At 35.7% G+C, this 7946-nt stretch overlaps 1 protein-coding gene across 1 annotated transcript in view; it reads left to right on the top strand.

Moving 5' to 3' along the window:
• Positions 1–1658: 1658 nt before the first annotated feature.
• Positions 1659–7946, top strand: part of LOC137408800 (solute carrier family 2, facilitated glucose transporter member 1-like) — a 33343-nt gene continuing 27055 nt past the window's right edge. The window contains exon 1 of the mRNA XM_068095387.1: positions 1659–1776. The gene's annotated coding sequence lies outside the window, so the exon portion shown is untranslated. The remainder of the gene's footprint in view (positions 1777–7946) is intronic.

Genomic DNA, 7946 nt, shown 5'->3' with positions numbered 1-7946 from the left:
AATCAAATCTGTGCAGCTGTTTTGTTATAAGAGAACAGATGGTAGCATCAACAGCTAAAGCTGCATTGAGAGATAAACTATTACACTTTACTCGTGTTATTTTTATAGCATCTTTCACAGCTCTAAGGCTGAAACAGCCGTAGAGCTGTGAAAGGTTAGCTTTATTCTTAACGGTTTATACTTGGTTAGGAACAAGAAACTTCTTAATAAGCCATTTTGTTAGCACCGCAACTTTTGCTGACAACAGAAATTTCATTTCACTATAACAAATAACTCATTGCAACATCAACTATCATTTCTTCAGTTCCTAAAAGTAAAAATTTGAGTTGGCGTCTCTGTACGCATGTCCCCACAACTCCTGATATATGTTGTATGGCCATGTAGATGTAAATGCGAACTTAAAGTGACAATATGTATACAGGGTATACATCACATCAAGTTCACATTTCTATCAACGTAACCACACAGTATATGTCAGGAGTTGTGAGAGCATGTATATAAAAAAAACAGTTCTATTTAATGGAGTACATATTCGAATAGACTGACATGGATATCTGGATGGTTTTTGTAAACTGGATTCCTCTCTGTTATTTCTGCTATTTCTTTGCCTTATCACCCAGCTACTTTGTAAAAATTAAGGTTTCACTTCATATGCATTATGAAGTCAGTCATTCAGGTCATTTTTATGGATGTGCATATTTATACCCCTGTGTGAAACTGTCTGCTCTGTTTTCTAGTAGTTAGTTGTTCACCAGTGCATGCCACTTGTCAATAATAATGGATAGACCTGACATCTTCGGCACAAGCTCATATTGTTTTCACATCGTTTTCAATTTCCCCTTTTCCGTCCATCATATGCTGAATTAGCATGTACTGGTAGTTTTTTGCATACACCAGCATGTGTTAGTATTTCACACTTGCACTTTTGAGTCATTTAGAAATCTGAGCAACACATAACCTGTAACCACCTGGTTTATTGTTGCTTCACAATTCTCATAATTATACCTTTGCATTAGTGTTGAATAATACACAGGCAATTCTACGTCAGATCGTGTCTCACATCAGAGTTTTTATTCTAACATAATCAAGGCCAGTGGGCATTTTTGCTCTTTCCCAAGAATATTCAGATTTGGTCGGTTTGATTAGTTCTCTCCTAATTTACCGTGAGCCCCATGACCACTGACGGCAATAATGAATTATCCCTATAAGTTGAAGTTGTGGGCCTTTTGATAAGTTGTTTAGGGAACAGACAACTTCTACTTGTGCACACTTGCGAAATGACAGTCGTAGAATTATTTGAGATTGCGTTTTATTCTGGTAATAGTATAGCCAACAGCTAATTATTTTGTTTACTGTTTGAACTTTTCCAAACTTTGTTCACATTAATTATTTTCTAAGTGTAGTCAAGGTACAACACTGATGGCTTTCTGATATGGTCCGAGATTGTAACCAACTTATTCGAGATTTCCCTATTCGGGTTTGTCGAGACTGGTCAAAAATTCCCACGACCCCGAATTACTGTAGGTACATTTGCGTCATATTGTTGAAAATTCTCCGGACAGTTCCCGATTATAGCCCGTTCGCCTTCTTTAGTAAGGATGCTATCTCAAGACAGCCCAAGTAATGTTGATAGCCATTCTTTCAACCGCTATAATTAAATAAGTCCGTCACATGATACCGAAAACTACAATTTTGTACATCTGCTGATGCTATGTTGTAAGATCGCGCCTTACGCTTCCAAACTGATATTGCCATTCTTGAGTAAAGGTATTGACGGTATGTTTTGTACGAAAAATTTAATACCTTATTATGTAACTGACGTATTATTGTTGTTAGTTTAAAACTTCTGTCGACCAAGTTCGAGTTCTCTTATTATTAATTTGCTCTTTTGTTAATAGTTTTGTTTGGTTGTATTACGTTTGAAATGGTGGTAGAAGAGTTTTGCAGTTTTTAAAAGTGACATATTTTCATCCTTTGTTCTTTGAAAACCCCATGTATAGGTAATGCCGATTTGTTACAGCAATAGCTCATAGGAGGAAAAAAGAAATGGTGGATGTATTATTTTTTAAGCTTGAATAAAATAAAAAATTTGATAGTTTTCTTCCGCGTAATTTCGTTATACAAAACAAGAACATATGCAACAGTTCTTCAGAAAAGAATCCTGCTTAGTTCTACGATGCAAAAAGTTAAACTGCAAAAATAAGCTAGATTATTATGATGATATGAAAATATGACAATCACACTTTTTGTAATCCTATCATCTAAACACCGATTCCAACAAAGTCCAGTCATTTTTCGTGTCATAAAATATCTGATAAATGAAATCATCTATTCATTGTGCTCAGTCTAAATACTAAAGTAGTATATGATTTAGAAATATTTAACAAATCATTGCGTGCAATAATAGATATAAAAACAAATTAGATGTTTTAAACTGGCTTGGTCAACATCAATTCCTTTTTTGTGCTACTTTATTGAACTATTGTTATAACAGTATGTTTCGCCATACACCGAATTGGTATATATGTATATATAAGCATACCTGCCAACTCACACGCTTTGGGTGTGAGACTCACGCAATCACCCCAAAGAAAAAATGAAAATGCGTGAGATTTTTGCCCCAATTTCCACAATTTTATATATACTATCATTGATACATCAATTGCCCCAAAACCAAATCTCACGCATTGCCCCACTTTTGGGTTGGCAGGTCTGTATATAAGTGCCAGCTTATTTCTACATTTATATATATATATATATATATATATATAAACTATATTAAGAACTGAAAACTTTTAAAACATTTTACAACTTAAGGTTTCATGGTTGTTACCATGAAACTTCTATATCTTCTATACCAAGCTATATCTTCTTCATCAGTATATATATATATATATATATATATATAATATATGAATATATTATATATATTATATATATAATATATATATAATAGGTGACTGTCCAACGTTGCATGGGTAATAAAAACTTATAAATGTTCCATTACTTTACCTACTATATTACCTTTACACTACCTGCCACTGTTTATAAACTGTTTTTATTACCTGTGCGACGCTACGCCGGGCATTCATCTAATGAGGCTGTGAGGCCAGCATGTAATCGTTGTGTTATGCATATTTTAACCAATGTAATAAATATAATCGCTAGCATTGTTCACCATGTGAAATTAAATGTATGGTCTAGTGGTTTAGCTTGATTCCACCAGAGTTGGAAGTTTGGAGATCAAATCCTCTGCGAAGTGGAATTTTTGTTACTAAAACTTTATCGCTATAACTGTACATACACATAACAGACTTTGAGGTTTATGCATATATAAATATATATATTTTTAGACTTTTTCTAATTATATAGTTAATTACGTAACCATGAATTAAAATTATTATAACATAAAATAATAGAAGTTTTGGATTTTAAAACTATGAATTTTTAAATTCAATTAGATTCCTTTTTTATAATCAGTTGGCTACTGTCTACTATTTAGCAATTCAGGTTTTTCAGTTATGTGTTCTAAAAGTATCGTTTACTGAACGTAAAGTTTATCAATATGCTGCGCGCTTTATAGGTTGACTATCGGATTGTTGTTTCGAAGAATCCATGATTTAATGATAGTTTTGCAATAATAAGGCTAAACAGTTGGGCTGTACTCGTACTGTCATTTTATAAATAACAAAATATTCATTGACACAGGTTCATGAGACCAACAGGTACATGAGACCAACAGGTACATGAGACCAACAGGTACATGAGACCAACAGGTACATGAGACCAACAGGTACATGAGACCAACAGGTACATGAGACCAACAGGTACATGAGACCAACAGGTACATGAGACCAACAGGTTCATGAGAATGTGTTTTGTAATAGTTTAGTTTTTTAAGTTCTAGTTCTAAATCACTCGTATTTTTTGTTTAGTAAATCTAAAAATTTTGGTGTGATTGTCCAAATAAAATAAATTCATATTACTATAACTGAGATTTGTTTCAAATATTCTAATAGCTAAACATTCCAATCATTAAATTGAGTACGGCTCTGCCTTGTGTGTTGTATTCGCCAAGGCATTACAAACAGCGACTATAGAGAACCGTCACTCGTACTTACTAATCACCACACTGGCATGTCCTGCCCATATTATTTCGAAGTTTTTGTCAACAGCCATACAAATAAAATAACTTGAGCGGCATGGGTCTCCTAGGCTACAAGAAATCCTTATGTAAGATAATAATACTGCACTCTAGCAAATGGGTCATTTCTGCATCACCTAAAAAACCAACAGACGCTGCATCAACGCTGAGGTGTATAAATGGGTAGAAGTGGCAGCTTTATTAGTTTACATTAAATTTGCTGTTATTTTTAGATTTTTACTTTGCATTCTAAATGCAGCTACAAAGTGTTGTAAGGTTTTACTCTGCAAGGTTTTTTAAAACTCAACTGGTGAATCAGCGCCCTTCCTACTTACTGACGAGTTATTTAACTAATACCTATATCTAGAATCGCTTCTGCACACCGAGTCTCTGACATAGAACATAAAGTTTGAACAAGTGTTTCCAACATCCAATGTGTAAATTTTTTTATACAATGCAGTTCTTCGATAAAAATGAAAAGACTGGATATGAGTGAAAAATACAGTGAAAAAATTATAACAAATATATAACCTATTTACTACCGGCCTTAATCGCTACGAATCACTCAATTGCTCTATTGTAGATATTAACTGCTCTCCGTATTCTAAAACAACTCTGGACAAACCACATTTCTCTGTTGATCTCGATTTTTGCTGAAAATTTGCCAGCTGCCAATGTGTATCTTCTTGTTTTTTATGTTGTGTTTTACTGTGTTTTTTTAACCTCAATTCTTGCCTGCCGATACCAATAACCCCTTATCTGAGTTGGGAATGGAAAATCCGTTTGGAGTCCTATATTTTGTGTACATGGCCAGCCCATCTTAGTTTACTTCGGTTGAGAATTTCATGCATGTTAAGTAGGTTAGCTTGAGCCAGAACATCCTCATTCGAGATGAAATCCCACCACTTCACATTTAGAATCCGACGTAGATGTCTCATCATGTAGGTGTCAAATTTGTGAGCAGTTAGCTTGTATACTGTATACTTGTATACTATATCTCAGTTACTTCGATGAACTCAACTACTTCAAGGGATTTTTTTCACTAGTTTTGGATTAGGGCTTGTCTCTGGTCTTCAATGGCAATTTTGTTAACCTCCGGTGTCTCATTCAGTAGCTTGCTTGATTGCTCAGTCCATGTTGCTTGCAGGTCTTGTATTTTTTGTCAGAAGCATTACACTGTCATTGGCTAACGATTGGTCAGGATGGCTAGGATGGCTTTAATAGAACCCTTTCATGTCATTGCTGTCTGCAAACCGCTGTAGCTCAACAGCCTTTGCAAGCCACCATTCGTTCTTAAGCTCCCAACATCTGCTTGTGAGCATTCTGGCCACTCAATATTTTGGTTTGTTGGAACAAGTATTTCCGGAGAGCATATTGGCCCTTGTCTGGTTTCCGTTATCAATAAATTCTTTGAGCTCAGCATTGTTCTCAACGAACTAGTCTTCATGTTTGCTGGTGACATTGCCTGGACGTTTTAGGTGCATCATACGCAGTATCTTTAAAAACTTTCTACTGGTTCTACACTCCTTTTGGAGTTTCACAGTCCTACATGTATTTTCTCAGCACGGGCTGACTCGAGATCTTGTTGCGCTTTATTTCTCTCAAGTCGTGAAACATCCAGATTCTAGCAGGATGTTCTTCCTTTGTTTCTCTTCTTTTCACTTTGAGCTTGGCTTTCGTTCTTATCATGATGTGGTCGCTACAGCAGTTGCCATTTTTGCCCTCTTATTGTTTTGGTATCCAAGATGTTTTGGAAGATCACGTTGTGTGATGGGAAAGTCAATGAGGTGCCATTTCTTACTTTTCTGATGCATCCATGATTATTTGTAAGTTGGTCTGTGCTTAAAGCCGGTGTTAATAATGCAGAGTCGGAGTTTGCTGCAGATTGAGAAAAGTCCGCCATTGATGTTTAGCTTTCCACAGCCATGCTTGCCTATCACACCGGGCCAGGTTGAGGGATCTTGGCCAACTCTGGCATTGAAGTCACTTTATCATGATGCACCTTAGCATGAACTTATCAGGTGCTAAGACTGATATTAGAGTCTGGTTCAGCTGATGTGATGGTAAAAATTATTGATGTTATTGACTGTTTGTAGGAGCACGACAGCTATCACTATACACCAGGTACATAAAGGTACCCTGAGGGACATCAACCTGTCTGTCGTTGATTGCCTTGGGCTCCTCTATCAATTTTGAAACAAGTTTATTTTTGACAGCAAGAGCCACACTTTATTCATTACATTCAGTTGCAGTCTAGCTGCTCCAATAGACAGTGTAGCCTATTTCTTACCTATTTCCTATTTTACCCGCGCTTTGGAATCTTACTTCACTCAGGGCTGTAATGTCAATGTCATGCTTCTGCAGTTCATATGATATGATTGTGCTTCATCTTTCAGGTCTTTTGTACTCTGTCAGTTTAACATTGTTCGGATGTTCTATGATGTGAAGTTAAGTTTACAAGTGCAGACCTTTTTATCCTGCTTGACATCCTGCCGGCATTAGTTCATTTTTTGATACTTTTCTTGATACGTTCGAATTTGCTGGCAAGATGTTTAAGGATACCTTAAGTTTTGTCGGTTGCCAAAGTTCTCCTTTCCACTAAAGAAGTTCATTGTGCCGGTAGGGATAGACCAGGACGAGCACAGCCGTTCAGTAGTTGCAGTGATTGGCCAGGTTGATTTGCCTTTTCAGATGTCACATTCTGAATTCATTGCTGTTTTGGTAATCATTTCATAGACCACATACTGTTAGTCTGGACAATTTCAGTTTTCGCTGGTTACCACTTGGAGGTTAGCACAAAGTCTTGACTGATGGGAGATTTTCTGGGTCCGTCGCTGCTATCAGCCCTTTGATGCTGAGGTCTGTAGTGTCGACTGGTACAGCTCTAGGGTCCATCATACACCACCACCACTCTATTGTACCAGCATAAATAAATACTCTATTGTATTTATTCACTGTTCAATAAAAGTCCAACCTCTTGTTTTCCTAGGTTTCTTTCAGTTAATAATCAAGTTCAGCAGATAAAACTATATATTATTGACATCCTTAAATTCTGTTTTTTCTAAACATGCCATAATTGCTAATATCAGGTAAAAGTTGCTTATTTTATTGCAAGCTTGGTTTCTGAGGGAAATTTTTCGTTGGAAAAAGGGAATGAGGGTCCTTATACTAAGATTATTGGCTCTGGTTTTTCAGTCCATTGTTTACATTATACGGATGTTATTGGCACAGGTCCTAAAAAAGTCAAGTTGGTTAAGCTATTACATTTAATGTAAATTAAAATAAGTTATGCCAGTCACTCCATCACACCTCTGTTCACATGTCTATGAGGTCAAATTGATACCTTTTACTGATTATTACTCAGTTCAATCCTTATAAGTAATTCAAGTTTTTGTATTTTTTTATTTACGTTTCATGCACTGTTTTTGTTTTACTGCCATATGTGATTGCTTGATTACTTTCTGGGTTTTAAAATAAATTAAACGAGGTACTATGTATTTTATAAAAATATTCACTCCAATTTACATCATTTTCAACATTCAAAGCTAACTTTGGAATGAATTAACCTTGAGGAAGCGGTTTGACCATAATTGAAAATATGCAATCTATAACCTCATGAATTTACAATGACAGAATGACAGGAAAGTTTGTTGATATCCTCGAGTTTACTTGGGAATTGGAATGTTAGGTTGTCTAACTTGAACTGAGGATTGACAAGAAAATAATGTTTTTTGAGGTGAGACTACTTGCTCCCCGAACATTTGGAGTGAGTCTCGGCAAAAAACTAAAAGCAGCGATTTAT

The sequence above is a fragment of the Watersipora subatra genome, chromosome 11 (assembly GCF_963576615.1).
Source record: "Watersipora subatra chromosome 11, tzWatSuba1.1, whole genome shotgun sequence".
Taxonomy (NCBI): domain Eukaryota; kingdom Metazoa; phylum Bryozoa; class Gymnolaemata; order Cheilostomatida; family Watersiporidae; genus Watersipora; species Watersipora subatra.
This window is presented reverse-complemented; position numbering and strand designations above follow the sequence as displayed.